We start from the raw sequence: 15733 nt of genomic DNA, 5'->3' as shown, positions 1-15733 counted from the left end.
TTCAAATGGTAAGAGTTCTTTCTTTTTTGCAGCTGTGTAGAATTTCATTGTGTAAATTACTGCAGCTTGTTGATGCACTCATCTACTGATGGACACATGGGCTGTTTCCAGACCTTGTCTATTGTAAATAATGTTATGAACAAAGGACAAAGGACCTGAATAAATACTTCTCCAAGAAAGATATGAATAGCCAATAGACATATGAAAAAATGCTCAACATCATTAATCATCAGAGAAATGCAAATTAAAGCCAAAATTAGATATCACCTCACACCTGCCAGAAAGATTGTTATCAAAAAATCAACAAACAGGTACTGGTGAGGATGTGGACAAAAGGGAACCCCTAGTGCACTGTTGGTGGGAATGCAGAATGGTGCAGCCACTCTGGGGGGTGCAGCCACTGTGGAAAGCAGAATGGAGTTTCCTCAAAATATTAAAAATAGAACTGCCTTATGACCTAGCAATTCTACTGCTGGGATTATACACTAAGAATCCTGAAATACTAATTCAAAAGAATCTATGCACCCCAATGTTCATAGCAGTGCAATTTACAATAGCCAAGTGCTAGAAGCAACCTAAGTGCCCATCAGTAAATGAATGGATCAAAAAAAAACTATGGTAAATTTACATGATGGAATTCTATGCAGCAGAAAGAAAGGAGTTCCTCCCCTTTGGGACAGCATGGATGGACCTGGAGAGCATTATGCTGAGTGAAATAAGCCAGGTGGTAAAAGACAAATACCATATGATCTCACCTTTAATAGGAACCTAATCAACAAAACAAACAAGCAAGCAAAATATAACCAGAGGCACTGAAATAAAGAACTAACTGACAGTAACCAGAGGGATGGTGGGAGGGGACTAACGGGGAAAAGGAGGTTAAGTGTCATCAAGGAACATGTATAAAGTACCCAGGGACAAAGATAATAGTGGGGGGAGGAATGAAAGTAGGAGAAGGGGTGGGTAGGGCAAGGGAGAATAATGGGGGGAAATGGAGAAAACTAATTCAACAATAACAAAAAAATAACTTTCTATCTGGTAAAGTGCCTCCATTTCATCTATTTCTTTTCCTGGAAAATTATCTTGTTCTTTTATTTGGGGTCTGTTCCTTTGTCTTCCCATTTTGGCTGATACTTTGTATTTTTCCACATTAGTTGTTAAGCTAATCAGTATGTATCCTCAAGGGAAATAATCAGCAGCTTAAGCCCTATAGGGTGGGGAAGAATAATTCCTTCAAGTGGGGCTATTGTTTCCCCTCAGGCTGATTCCACTTGGAGTAAAGTGCTCTACCTGAGAAAGATGGCTTCTGCACTGTGGGGAATGACCCAGCACAGGGACCCTGGTGGCTGTTCCCTCAGTTTTCTCCCTCCCCAGAGCCACCAGCCCTAGGTTCTCTTCAAATGTCTTTAGTCTACTCTGTTCTTCCTCTGCTGAAGCCAAGGGTAAGTGGCTCCAAATGAAACTTTATGCATAGACACTTTAAGAGGCCCTCTGCATCTCCAGCCAACTTTCCTTGGCAGACAGAACCCCTGATGCTTTTTACAGCTGGATGTTATCTGGGTTCCTTTCTGTCTCTGTTGCTATTGGCTGGGGCCCAGCTTGGGGTTTAGATGCTGCACTTCTTTGAGGAAACCCCCAGCCACTGAAATATCCTTCCAGGACTTCAGCTGCCACCTGTGGGAGCCCAACCAGCCCACTGCCCACTTGCACCTCTTCCACACTCCCTACCAGTCTCATTGTAGTGGAGTGTTTCCTTCTGTGTGTCCTTGGTTATAAGGCTCTCTCCAGCTATTGTTCAGTTGGTTATTCAGGATGACTTTTCTGCAATTTAGTTATAATTCCAGGTTGGTCCTGGTAGGAGGTTAGTGTAGCTTCCACTTATTCCTCCACCATCTTGGATCTCTGTATCAATTCTATTTCTAATTCTTAATATTTATATGCATAAGGACTAAGAAATATTTTTCATATAAATATGAAATTGAGAGTTGAAAAGTTTTATTATAACAGTCACATAATTTTATGAGTTCCTTCTGAGTTACATACTGAAAATTAGAGTGATTCTCCAACAGAAACAACTTTTTCCATTTTTATTGCAATATAATTCACATACCGTAAAATATACCTTTTAAAGTATAAAATTCTGTGGTTTTAATATATTCAAAAAGTGGTAAAATTACCACCACTTATCCAATTCCAGAATATTTATATCACACCAAAAAAATTTCTTACACATTAGCAGTCACTTCCCATTTCCCTCTACCCCCAGCCACTGGCAACAACTAATCTTTTTCCTTTCTGTATGGATTTCCCTACTATGGGTGGTCACATAAATGGAATTATATAATACGTGGCCTTTTTGTCTGGCTTATTTTACTTTGTTTAGCATTTTTAATGTTCACTCTTTTTATGGCTAAGTAATATTCCACTGCATGGATATACTATATTTTCTCCATCTGTTCATCAGTTGATGGGCATTTGAATTGTTTTCTACATTTTGGCTATTGTGATAAATGCTGTTATGAACATTTGTATTCAAGTTTTGGGGTGGACGTATATTTTCATTTCTCTTGGATACATATACCTAGGAATGGAATTATCAGGTCATATAATAACTCTATTTTTAATTAACCTTTTAAATAAGTGCTAGACTGTTTTCCAAAGTGGCTGCACCATTTGACATTCCCACCAGCAGTTTATGAACATTTTAGTTTCTCCACAACCTTGTCAGCACTTGTTATTATCTGCCTTTTTTGTTATAGCCATCCGAGTGGGTGTGAAGGGTGTAAAAAAATGGTATGTATTTCTGATTTTGCCTTGAATTTTCTTGATGGCAAGTGATGTTTAGCACCTCTTTATGTACTTATTGGCCATTGTATATACTCTAGAAAAATTTCTATTTGCTGAGATCTTTCACTCATTTTTAATTGGGTTATTTGTCTTTTCATTATTACATTATAAAAGTTCTATGTATATTTTTGATATAAATTCTTTATCAGATATATGATTTGACAATATTTGCATCCATTCTGTATGTTGTCTTTTCACTTTCTGGATGAAATATAAAAAATTCCGGTACAAATTTTTTTAATTTTCAAGTAGTCCAATTTCTGTCCTTTTTTTTCTTTTGTCATTTATGCTTTTGGTGTCCTATTTAAGAATCATTAACCTATTTCAAAGTCATAAAAATATAAAACTATATTTTCATCTAAGAGTTTTAGTATTAGTTTTTATAGATTTAGCCCTGGATCCCTTACCATTTTCATATGCATTTTAGGATCAGAATTTCCATTTTTGTAGGAAAAGCTATCTGGGATTTTGTTAGAGATTGCATTGAATCTGATGATCTATTTGGGGAATATTTTCATCTCAAGAATATTATGTCTTGTAATCCATACATAAGGAATGTCTTTTTCTTTATCTTCTTTTATTTCTTTCAATGAAGTTTTATAGTTTTCGATTTTAAGTCTTGCACTTCTTTTGTTAAATTTATTCCTACTTATGTTATTATAGATGGTATTGCATTCTTCATTTGATTTTCAGGTTGTCCATGGGTAATACATAGTAACACAATTAATTTTTTATATTGATCTTGTATCCTACAGTTTTCAATCCTGAACACAATTCCTACCTCTAATAGGTATTTATTAGATTCTTTAGAATTTTCTACTGTAAAATCATATCATCTATGAATGGAGATATTTTTATTTCTTCCTTTCCATTATGAATGCCTTTTATTTCTTTCCTTTGCATAATTGGCCTGGTTAAAACCTCTAGTACACTGTAGAATAGAAGTGGTAAGAATGCACATCCTTATCTTGTTTCTGATTTTAGGGAGAAAGATTTCAGTCATATAGTATTAAATTTGATATTAGCTGAGTTTTCAATAAATGTCCTATGTCACACTGAGGAAGTTATTTCTAGTTTTGGGGAGTTTTTATCATGACAGGATATTGGATTTTGTCAAATGTTTATCCTAAATCTGTTCAGATGAACTTTTTTTTGACCTTTGTTCTATTTCTACAGTGTATTACAATGATTTATTTCCTTTCTGTTTTTTTAAATTTTTCTCCTGTGTTCCTTTATTTTATTTTTAATATTATTTTATTGATTATGCTATTACGGTTGTCGTAATTTTCCCCATTTTGCCTTCCTCCACCCAGCACCCACCACTCCTTCAAGCAATCCCCACACTATTGTTCACGTCCATGGGTTGGTTATGCATATAAATTATTTGGCTACTCCGTTCCCTATACTGTACTTTACATCCCCACAGCTATTCTGTAATTACTGATTTGTACTTCTTAGTCTCCTCACCTCTTCACCCATTCTCCCAGAACTTGCACCCATCTGACAACCATCAAAATGCTCTCTGTGTCCATGACACTGCCCCTGTTCTTGTTTGCTTAGTTTGTTTTTTTTTAGTTTCAATTGTTGATAGATATGTATTTTTGCCATTTTATTGTTCATAGTTTTGATCTTCACTTTCTTAAATAAGTCCCTTTAACATTTCATATAACAATGGTTTGGTGATGGTGAACTTTCATTTTTTCTTGTCTGAGAAGCTCTCTATCTGCCCTTTGATTCTAAATGATAGCTTTGCTGGTAGAGCAATCTTGCTTGTAGGCCCCTGCTTTTCATGACTTTGAATATTTCTTGCCAATTTCTTCTAGCCTGCAAAGTTTCTTTTGAGAAATCAGCTGACAGTCTAATGGGAACTCCCCTATAGGTAACTAACCACTTTTCTCTTGCTGCTTTTAAGAGTCTCTCTTTATGTTTAACCTTCAGCATTTTAGTTATGTGTCTTGGCACAGGCTTCTGTACACCCATATTGTTTGGGACTCTGTGTTTCCTGGACTTGCATGACTATTTCCTTCACCAAATTAGGGAAGTTTTCTTTCATTATTTTTTCAAATTGATTTCCAATTTCTTGTTCTTCCTCTTCTCCTTCTGGCACCCCTATGATGCAAATGTTGGAATGCTTGAAGTTGCCAGAAAGGCTTCTGAAGGTAACCTCATTTCCTTTTTTTAATTCTTTTTTTTTCTTTTTGTTCTGATGGGTTGTTTTTTGCTTCCTTATGTTCCAAATTCTTGATCAGTTTCTCATCTTCATCCATTCTACAGTTGTTTCCCTGTAAATTGGTCTTTATTTCAATTAGTGTATCCTTCATTACTGACTGGATCTTTTTTATGCTGTTGAGGTCCTCACTAAGTTTCTTGAGTATCCTCATAACCAGTATTTTGAACTCTGCATCTGATAGATTCCTTATCTCCATTTTGTTTAGTTCTTTTTCTGGAGTTTTGATCTGTTCTTTCATTTGGGGCATATTTCCTTTTCTCCTCATTTTGGCAACCTCCCTGTGTTTGTTTCTATGTATTAGGTAGAGCTGTTTTGCCTCTGTGTCTTTGTAGTGTAGCCTAATGTAGTAGGTGTCCTATAGGGTCCAGTGTCATAGCTTCCCTTATCACCCAAGCTAGGTATTCAAGGTGTGCTCTTCGTGTGGCCTGAGTACATCCTCCTCTTGTAGTTGAGCTTTGATTGCTATTGGCAGGTCAATGGGATAGATTTACCCAGGCCAGTCAGCTGCAAGGATGGGCTGTGACCATTGACCACCAACCTCCACCATCCCTGGAGGACCAGCTGTGGCGGGGCAGAGTAGTGGTGTTCCAACATGATTTGTAATTTTCCACTGGGGGCGCAGGCTCTGCAGTTTCCCTGGGTGGTGCAGATCAAGATCAATCTCCACCTGTGCTCTGCCTGGAGCCACCCTGCCTGAGCTATAGAGCAATCTGAGATGGCTGGTATGTGTGCTAGGCTTGGAGATTCCTAGGTGAAGCCAAGTTGTGAATCTAGGCTGGCTGCTGCTAGTGCCAGGCCTGGGGCCACTTATCAAGAAGTATGGGGGTTGGGGTCTCACAGAGGACAGCTGTTACTTGTTTGATAGGATTTAGGAAGTTGTGAAGCATGAGCCAAGATAAGCCATTCATATGGAAAAGCCAGGCTTAAGAGTTTGGATGGTCCCCAAAATTGGATCAGGTGGAATCTCAGGGGATCTCCAGGGTGGGGCAAACAGTGTTATCCAGGTTGGTGAAGTCCCAGATATGGCACCAACCTGCTGGCTCTGTGGCTCTGTGGCTCTATGGGGGAAAGGGCTCTGAAAAGAAACAAGGCCTTCTTCCTGCCTTTCTGTCTAGGAAAAAAACTGTCTCCCCCCTCCTGCTTAGATGCTAGACACTTCAATTCCTCCCTATACTCTACTGGGGCCTTTCAAGCTGTTACCGTACTGCTGGAACTCAGAGTGAGTCTGTGTGTGGATTCTTTATGGAGAACTGCTTCAGACTCCATCAGTTTCTTCTACAACTCAATTCTTGCTGGTTTTTGCAAACAGAAGTTGTGGGGATTTTTCTTCCTGGCACTGGAACCCAGGTCTGGTGGGTCTGGTGTGGGGCTGGGACTCCTTGCTCCTGAGAGATCCCTCCCAAATTTGTATCCACAAGTGGATGTGGGACCAGACTCCTACCCCTCCTACCAGTCTGGATGGATATGGTTTCTTTAATTCTGTAGTTGTCAGCCTTCTATTCCACTTGATTTCTGATGGTTCTGAGTGATGTTTGATGTGGCTGTGCAAGGTGGTGAGCCATGTTTACTTGTCCTGCCTTCTTGACCAGAAGATCTGGGATCAATTGAATTTTGTATGTTGAAAAAACCTTGAATTCCTGGAAAGTATCCACTTGGTTATTATATATAATTCTTGTTACATGTCATTTACTAGTATTTTGTTGAAAATTTTTTATTATTATGGTAAAACACACATAACATAAAATTTACCATTTCAATCATTTCAAAATAACCAACTTAGTGGCATTTAGTATATTCACAGTATTGTGCAATCATCAGCACTATGTAGTTCCAGAACATTTCCATCACTTACACAGTAAGCAGTCACTCCTCATTCTCATTTCCCCCTAGCCCTTGGCAATCGCTAACCTATTTTCTGTTTCTATAGATTACTTATTCTTAATTTTTAAGGGTTTTTACGTCTATATTCATAAGGGATATTTTTCCACAGCTTTCCCCTAGGTATGTGCTGAAACTGGGTTGGGCAAAATCCTTCCTACTTAGAGAATGGGTACTTCAAAATTTTTATCATTAATAATCCTACAAAGCAGGGGCCTAGAATTCTTATCAAGCAATTATTCTCCAGTCCCTTTATACCCTCTTCTTTTGGGAAGGGAGGGAAGTGGACAGAGAAAAAGAGGAGAACAATCTCTTAGCTTTATGTCCCTTCTATCTAATAGCGAAGGACTTTGGAAGGAGGGATCCCAACATGGCTCTACGCAAAATGTAAACCTTTTTGTTATTTGCCCTCTAATCAGCCCTTTCTTTTGCTGTGTTCAGCTCCCAGTGCCCTCAAGTAGCTGGGTCCCAGGATAATATCTCTGAGGTCTCTGCTCCCCCGCTGGGGCCTTAGAACCTGAGAGTACTCTCAAAATTGGTTCCCTGGTGGGTATCCCTGGCATACAAGCCTTGTTAACCGGCCAGATGGCATCCACTTGCTTGAGCCATATGTTCTTGTTTGCTAAGGCCTCCCTAAATTACCCTGTCCAAATTCCTTGACCATGAGGAATGTCAAGCCCCAAAGCTATAAAAAAAAAGGTAATTCTCTGGAGGCCATGAAGGAGGTATTTCTGGAGAGCAGAGTTTTCAAGCAATACACAGGCAATTTTATTATTTGGTGAAACAGTTTCATGGAGAGGGAGTGAAAGATTTCACTCCTATCCTCACAGTGCCCCTCACATCCTAGGTCCACCCTATAGCTTTGTTCAGAACTAAAAGTCTCTGGAGAGATTTTGTGATGGGGAATTTTTTTCCTTCCAGGACACTTCCTGGCTCACACTTCTCCAGACCCCAAAGACATTCCCAGACTCACAGTGATGTCATTGGAGCATTTTCAGATAGAGAATTTAACACTTGCTCTGACCTCATGTGCTTTGTGTTTCCAGCTGAACTCAAACTTTCCAAGACTTGGTTCATTTACCTTTAGTCAAAAATACCCTTTCTTGGCTCCATTTCTAATTACACATGGGCCTCTCAGTCTTCTTGGTACCAGCTGATCAAAAGTGCCACATATTTAGGTGGGGCCAATGTGGCTGACATGTCCTTTGAAGTTTAAATAGGGTTGGAAATAAGTACAATATTGCTTACATGATGTCAACTCACATGTTTGAAATATAGTGAGTGACACTTGACAAACTTAAGTATGTGGTAAGGCAGTCATTCTTTTTTTTATTGTTGTCGTTCAAGTCCAGTTGTCTCCATTTCCCCATCACCACTTTGCCATTCTTCTTATAGACTTCATGCAAGAGCAGGGGAGTGACTTCTGATTGGTGTATGCTTCTCTGTCAATGGCAGGCTTAGACTGCGAAGTTCTTTGATAAAGAATGAGAATGCTATTTCCAATTCTTAGGCATAAAATGGGTTATTTAAATGGTTTCAGAATTTTAATAGGCAGGTCTAACCTCAGCTCTTGCTGTTACTCTCAGGAACAGCCCCCACTGAAGGTATAAGTTCTTCCTCCCCACACCTGTGTGGTTTACAAATCTACTTGTCATAGGTATTCAATAAACTTCTCCCTGAAGACTACTACAGATGGTTTGAGTTTGGCCATCTTCATGGTCAAACCGGAGAAGGCAAATCCCCTGCAATTAAGTTCCCACTTCTTTCATCTTCACCAATAACAGACCTTAGAGCACTCTTTTTCATCAAATCAGGATAAGACCACAGAACCCTCAGTTCAGCACCCTTGGCAGTTTGGACCAGTTTCCTGGAGTTGGTATACAAAATTATAATAATAATAGCTAACATTTTACTGGGGACTTATGGGTCAGGCCCTGGCTAAAGGAAGTGCCTGCATTATATCTTTCAATTAACCCAATAGTCTTGTTATGATATTATTGTTCTTATTTTATAGACAAGGAAAGCAAGAGCAAGGGAAGGTAATTTATCTTCCCCGAGGTCAAATGGGCAGAACCTGGGATAGAATTATTGTCTGACTCCAGAAACTAATCTCTTAATCATTACACTATGCCCATTAATGCATTCACTCAACAAGTTTTTAATCAGCACCAGTTATGTATTAGCACTGTTCTAGACACTGGAGATACAGCAGTCAGAAAATCTTTATCTAGAGGAACCTAACACTGTGTGGGCCTCCTGAAATAAGTAGCCCTCTGGAGATCAATGACATATAACAGTGGATTATGTATGCATTTGGTAGCAAGATCAGAGAGCTCCAAACTTGAGTATAGGGGATGTATAAAAAAAAACTCGAGTGATGAGGCAAAGGGGCAATGGTGAAGTTTCAGCCTAGCCCTGGTACTAACAGGGCTCTGTCTTCTTAGTATAGGCTGTGGCCTGTGCTCCAAAGCTTGAATTGGAGAACATGCCCCATTCATCTCTATAACTATGTAGAGGTCAACCCATGTCTGCTTGCCTTTTTTTGCTATTGGCAGCTGGATGTGTGAAGTTCATAGCTCCCTAAAAGGAATTGTGGGGGCAGGTCACAAGAGGGGCTGAGCTCACCCTTCTTATAGATACACTTCTCCTTGTAAAGGGCAAAGGAGATAAATCAAAGGACACCTGGGACCATTTGCTTGATATGGAGAACTAAGTGAGCTGGAAAGGAAGGGGGAGGAGGAGACTGGAGCAGGCTAGAGCTGTACCATGATTTATTGGCTTGTTTTGCTCCTGCACTTCTGTTTACCCAGCTGGGCCTGCTGCTGCCCAGGGTACCAGCATGTGCACGGTCACTCTGGCCAGCCTTGGGGGTGGTGTCATAGAGAGCTGTGGGACTGGGCCAACTCCTGGAAAAACTGAGGCAGTGGAACTTTGTTTTATGTTTGCAACTTCCCTTAACCCCACTGAGCCTTTCTCACCTCAGTGAGTGAACCTTGAGGACATTATGCTAAGTGAAATGAACCAGTCACAAAAAGACAAATACTATATAATTCCACATACATAAGGGATCTAGAACAGTCAAATTCATAGAGACAGAAAGTAGTTTGGTGGTTGCCAGAGTTGTTTAATGTGTACAAAGCTTCAGATTGGGAAGATGAAAAGAGTTCTGGAGTGGATGGCTACATAACAATGTGAATGTACTTACACTTAAATAATATAATTTTGTGTGTGTGTGTATATATGTATCCTGGTAGAAGTAAGGCTTGCTTGAGTGTGGTTGGTAGGGAACATGAATGCCTCACATGAGATGGACAGCAATTTGAACATTTCACCTAAAATGTCATATGGTGTGCTTGAGTGTGATATTGTTATGTTACAGAATTACATGTTTATGATTTTAATACAATATTTTGTAATAAACAAGTGGTGCTATTTGTGCCAGGCCCTGTGTGTGTATGTGTATATATATACATATAAACTTTTATGTTATATATGTTACTACATTTTTTAAATGAGTGTTTGAGAATTGATGTAATTAAGGTTATATGCATGAGGAATGAGAGGGAAAAAAGAAGTCCTGATAAATAGATGAGTGCCCCATGAAAACCTTGCTGGGACTCTACTATATTTTCCCCTACTATGAGAGAATAACTGATATCCATAAAAGACACAGGGAGAGCAGGAGGGAGAGGGGGAGGGAGAGGGAGAGAGAGAATGAAGCAGGAGAGGAGGATTGTCTGGGGCTATCAATGTAAAACAAAAGATACAAAAGAATTGACATTTCTGAGCTCTGAAAATGCAGTCAGCAAAGAAATAAGACTCCATCCCATTCCTAGGTTATGGCCAGCTGAGGTGAGGCCTAGAGCCTATTTGGCCATAACTGCAGCCAGGGAGGGAGACTTTAGAAGGGAAGGAGGTGATTGGGGTGGGCCTGAGGTAAAAAATGCAGATTCACAAATACTGTCAACTCAACTTCCCACCACTTCTAAGGTAGAGTGGCTGGGACGCGCCTCTCCTCTACCTCCAATCCCACTCCCTCCTGGCTCCAGGGGGCCCCTCAAGGCTGGTCTTCTCCTTCAGTTGGGCAGCCTGATTTCCCTGGGTAGAAGGTTGTGAAGGTGGGGCTTCCAGTCTTCACATCCATAGCAGACCTACCTCACTGGGCCATCACAGCTCTGGCACAGAGGGCCCCTGTCCATGTGGACACACCTGAGTCCAGGAAAGACAGAAACTGCAGGGATCCCGGCCCAGGCACGGAGGTAATTAGGCACGTCTTCTCTGCTCCTGAAGTAATGTTTATTTGTCTTTCAAATTCTGCCAACTAAAATGGCTCGGGCTGTGATTTACCATCACACCGTTACATCATATTTCCTTACTGCTTTTATAACCAAGAAAGGCTGCAGTGACAGTAGCCATATTATGTCCCAGCAAACCCCTGCTCAAATTAAGTCACAATTTCTGGGCCCTGAACATGAAATTCAAGCATATTTGTTGTTTTAGGGGCACATTTTAAGGCAAATCCATTAAAAATGAATGTACCTATTTCTTTTTTTAAGCAAACTAATTTATTTTTATTGTATTTTTTTCTGTTATCTTTTAGTCCCCTTGTATCACCCCCCTGTGTCACCACACTGCTGTCCATGTCCATAAGTCATTTTCCTCTTTGCTCCTTCCACCCCCTAACCTCCTTCTCCCCCTGCCACCTGGCATCTTGCTCTGTCTATGAATCTGTCTCTATTTTGCTTATTAGTTCAGTTTGTTCATTAGATTCTACATATGACTGAAATCCTATGGTATTTGCATTTCTCTGACTGGCTTATTTCACTTAGTATAATGTTCTCCAGGTCCATCTACACTGTTGCACAGGGTAATATTTTCTTCTTTTTTATGGCCATCTAGTATTCCATAGTGGAAATGTCCCATAGTTGTTTTATCCACTCATCTATTGATAGATACTTGGGCTGCTTCCATATCTTGGTGATTATAAATAACACTGCAATGAACACAAGGGTGCTTATGTTATTTCAAAGTAGAGTTTGGGGTTCCTTTGGATATATTCCCAGAAGTAAGATTAGTGGGTCAAAAGGCACACGCATTTATAATTTTTTGAGGTATCTCCATACAGCTTTCCACAGTGGCTGCACGAATATGCATTCCCACCAACAGTGGAAAAGGGTCCCCCTTTCTCCACATTCTTTCCAGCACTTGTTATTTGTTGATTTATTGATGATAGCCATTCTGACAGGCGTGAGATGGTATCTCATTGTGTTTTTTTTTTAATTTACTTTTTTAAAAAAAGATTTTCTTTTCCTATTTGAGAGAGAGAAAAAGGGGGGAGAAAGAGAGGAAGAGAACCATTGACATATGGGAGAAACACTCATCAGTTGGCTCCCCTTTGTGTCTTGACCAGACACCAAACCTGCAACCCAAACATGTGCCCAAACCAGGAATCCTTTGCTTTGCCAGAGGACCCCCAACCAACTGAGTCACACCAGTCATGACTGTTTATTTACTTTTCAATAAGTTTAAATCTTTGGTGGGTACAGCATTATATGGATTCTGTGCCCAATGACCTTAGCAAGAAGGTTGCTTTGGAATTTAGCACAAACCATGCCACTGTTTCCGTGAGCATGAGTTACCTTACCCCAGATTACTCTGGTTTTGTTTGCTTTGCCATCAGGAGTCACTGTGTTGTTATTTGCTTTGTACACATTGGCACATCTCTTGCCTAGATAGAATTCAGTTTCATCTTGAGCATAAACACCTTCAATTTTAAGAAGAGCTGTGTGTTCCATCTAGTTCCAAAGACCCTGTTTATAACTGGCAAAAATGGCTTTGGACCACAACCTTCCAAACATATTTGTTGTAGAAGTCCTGTTTCTGGCAGGCCCCAAAGTTCAGCAGCAGGAACTCAACTTTCATTGTGGTTTTAATTTGCATTTCTCTGATGATTGTGAGGTTCAGCATCTTTTCATATGTCTATTGCCCATTTGTATGTCTTCTTTGAAGAAGTGCTTATTCAGGTCCTTTACCCATTTTTCAACTGGGTCTGTTTTCTGCCAGTGTTGAGTTTTGTAAGTACTTTATAAATTTTGGATATTAACCCCTTATCAGATGTATTGATGAATATGTTCTCCCTTTCTGTGGGTTGTCTTTTTATTTTGCTGATGTTTACCTTTGCTGTGAAAAAGCTTTTTTGTTTCATGTAGTTCTATTTGCTTATGTTTTTGTTTGTTTGTTTGTTTTTCTTGTTTGAGGAGATACATCCAATAAAATATTGCTACAAGCTATATCTGAGATCTTGCTGCCTATGTTATCTTCTAGGACTTTTATGGTTTTGTATATAACATTTTAAGTCTTTAATTCACTTTGAATTCATTCTTGTGTGATTTAAGAAGGTGGTCTAGTTTTATTCTTCTGCATATATCTATCCAATTTTCCCAAAACCATTTATCTTTAGCCCATTGTATGTGCTTGCTTCCTCAGTCAAATATTAGTTGACTGTAGAGATGTGCATTTATTTTGGGCTCTCTATTCTGTTCCATTGACCTATGTGTCTGTTTTTATGCAAGTGCCATGATGTTTTGATTACTATGGCCTTATAATATAGTTTGATATTAGGTAGCATGATCCATCCAACTTTGTTCTTCTTTCTCAAGATTGCTTTTGTACTGTGGGGCCTTTTGTGGTTCCATATAAAATTTTTGAAATATTTGTTCTAGTTCTGCGAAATATGTCATTGGAATCTTGATAGGGATTGTTTGAATCTATAGATTACTTTATAGTATGGATATTTTAATGATGTTAATTCCTCCTATCTATGAACACGGTATGTGCTTCCACTTATGCATATCTTCTTCAATTTCTCCCTTCAGTGTTTTATAATTTTCTGAGTACAGGTCTTTTTACATCCTTGGTTAGGTTTATTCCTAGGTATTTTATTCTTTTTGTTGCAATTGTGAGTGGTATTGTTTTCTTAATTTCCCTTTCTGTTGGTTCATTATTGGCATATAAAAATGCAACTGATTTCTGGATATTAATTTTGCATACTGCTACTTTGCTGAATTCAGTGATCATGTTTAGTAACTTCTTGGTGGAACCTTTAGGGTTCTCTATATACATTACCATGTCATTTGCAAATACAGTTTTACTTCTCCCTTTCCACTTTGGATGCCTTTTATTTCTTCCTCTTCTCTGATTGCTGTGGCTAAAACTTCCAGTACTATGTTGAATAAGAGAGGTGAAAGTGGACCTGTGTCTTGTTCCCAATCTTAAGGAGAATGCTTGGAGTTTTTGCTTGTTGAGCATGATGCTGGCAGTAGGTTTGTCATATATGGCCTTTATCATGTTTAGGTATGTTTCCTCTATTCCCACTTTGCTGAAAGTTTTTATCAAGAACTGGGTACTGGATTTTATCAAATGGTATTTCTGCATCTATTGATATGATCATGTGAATTTTATCCTTCATTTTGTTTATATGGTGAATCACATTTATTCACTTGCAAATGTTATACCAACCTTGCATTCCTGGAATAGATCCCACTTGATCATGGAGTATGATCTTTTTGATGCCTTGCTATACTCAGCTGGCTAATATTTTGTTGAAAATTTTAGTTGCAACCTTGGTTCTAGGTCCTTGCTTTTCATTACCTTGGAAATTTATGTCACTCCATTCTGGCCTGAAATGCTTCTGTTGAGCAATCAGGTGATAGCTTAATTGATGCTGTCTTGTAGGTAATTACTTGGTTTTCTTGCATGGCTTTTAAGATTCTCTCCTTGTCTTTAAGCTTTGTCTTCTTATTTATGACGTGTCTTGGTGTGGTCCTCTTAGGGTTTACTTTGTTTGGGTCTCTCTGAACTTCCGGGACTTGCATGTCTTTTTCCTTCACAAGATTACTTCTTCAAATAGGTTCTTAATCCCTTGCTTGCTCTCTTCTCCTTCTGGTGTTCCCATGATTTGTTTGTTGTTATGCTTCATGTTGTCCTAAAGGTTTCTTGAGTTCTTGAGCTCTCTTCATTTTTTAAAGTTCTTTCTTTCTTTCTTTCTTTTTTTTTTTTTTTTGCAGCTCTGCTAGGGTGGTTTTTTCTACCTAATCTTCCAAATTACTGATTCAATCCTCTGCTTCATCTAATCTATTGTTTATTCCTTCCAGTATATTATTTATTTCATATATTGTGTTCTTTGTTTCTGATTGGTCTTTTATTATGGTTTCTATGTCTTTTTTCATGGGGCTGAGTATTCTTATAATCATTACTCTAATCTCTCTCTTCGATAAATTATTTGCCTTCATTTCATCTAGTTCTTCTTCTGTATAATTTTCTTGTTCTTTCATTTGAGGCCTGTTTCTTTATCTCATTTTGGCTGCCTCTTAGTGTTTCTTTCTATGTAATAGGTAGATCTCCAAGGCTGTGGTACAGACCTAAGTTGAACCCTACCTATGACTGGTCCTGAACAACCTCTTTGGAGCTATCAGTGATCCACAGCTCTGTGGCTCCCTCTGCTAAGCCTGGGTTTGTGCAGAACCAGGCTGTGCAACAAGGCCAGCTTTTATTGGCACCAGTCTGGAGGAACCCACCTCTGCCTGCAGGCTTTCTGTAGGATTAATCAGTAAATTACTCCCAGCTGTTACCTCAGCAGCAGTCTTAACACCACTGGGTGGGGCAGAGTAATTCCTGGGGAAGGCACTATTGCTTCTCCACAGGCTGATGTCACTTGGAAGGGAGTGCTGTGCCCAAGAAAGATGGTTTTTGCAGTGTAGGGAATGACTCAGCACAGTG

The 15733-nt window shown here is 39.2% G+C and overlaps 1 pseudogene; it reads right to left on the bottom strand.

Moving 5' to 3' along the window:
- Positions 1-12480: 12480 nt before the first annotated feature.
- LOC118987002 (60S ribosomal protein L35a-like) lies at positions 12481-12813 on the bottom strand (annotated as a pseudogene).
- Between the last annotated feature and the right edge of the window lie 2920 nt (positions 12814-15733).

This window comes from Sturnira hondurensis, unplaced genomic scaffold (assembly GCF_014824575.4).
Source record: "Sturnira hondurensis isolate 20B ecotype Veracruz unplaced genomic scaffold, ASM1482457v3 Scaffold0004786, whole genome shotgun sequence".
In the NCBI taxonomy this organism is placed as follows: Eukaryota; Metazoa; Chordata; class Mammalia; order Chiroptera; family Phyllostomidae; genus Sturnira; species Sturnira hondurensis.
This window is presented reverse-complemented; position numbering and strand designations above follow the sequence as displayed.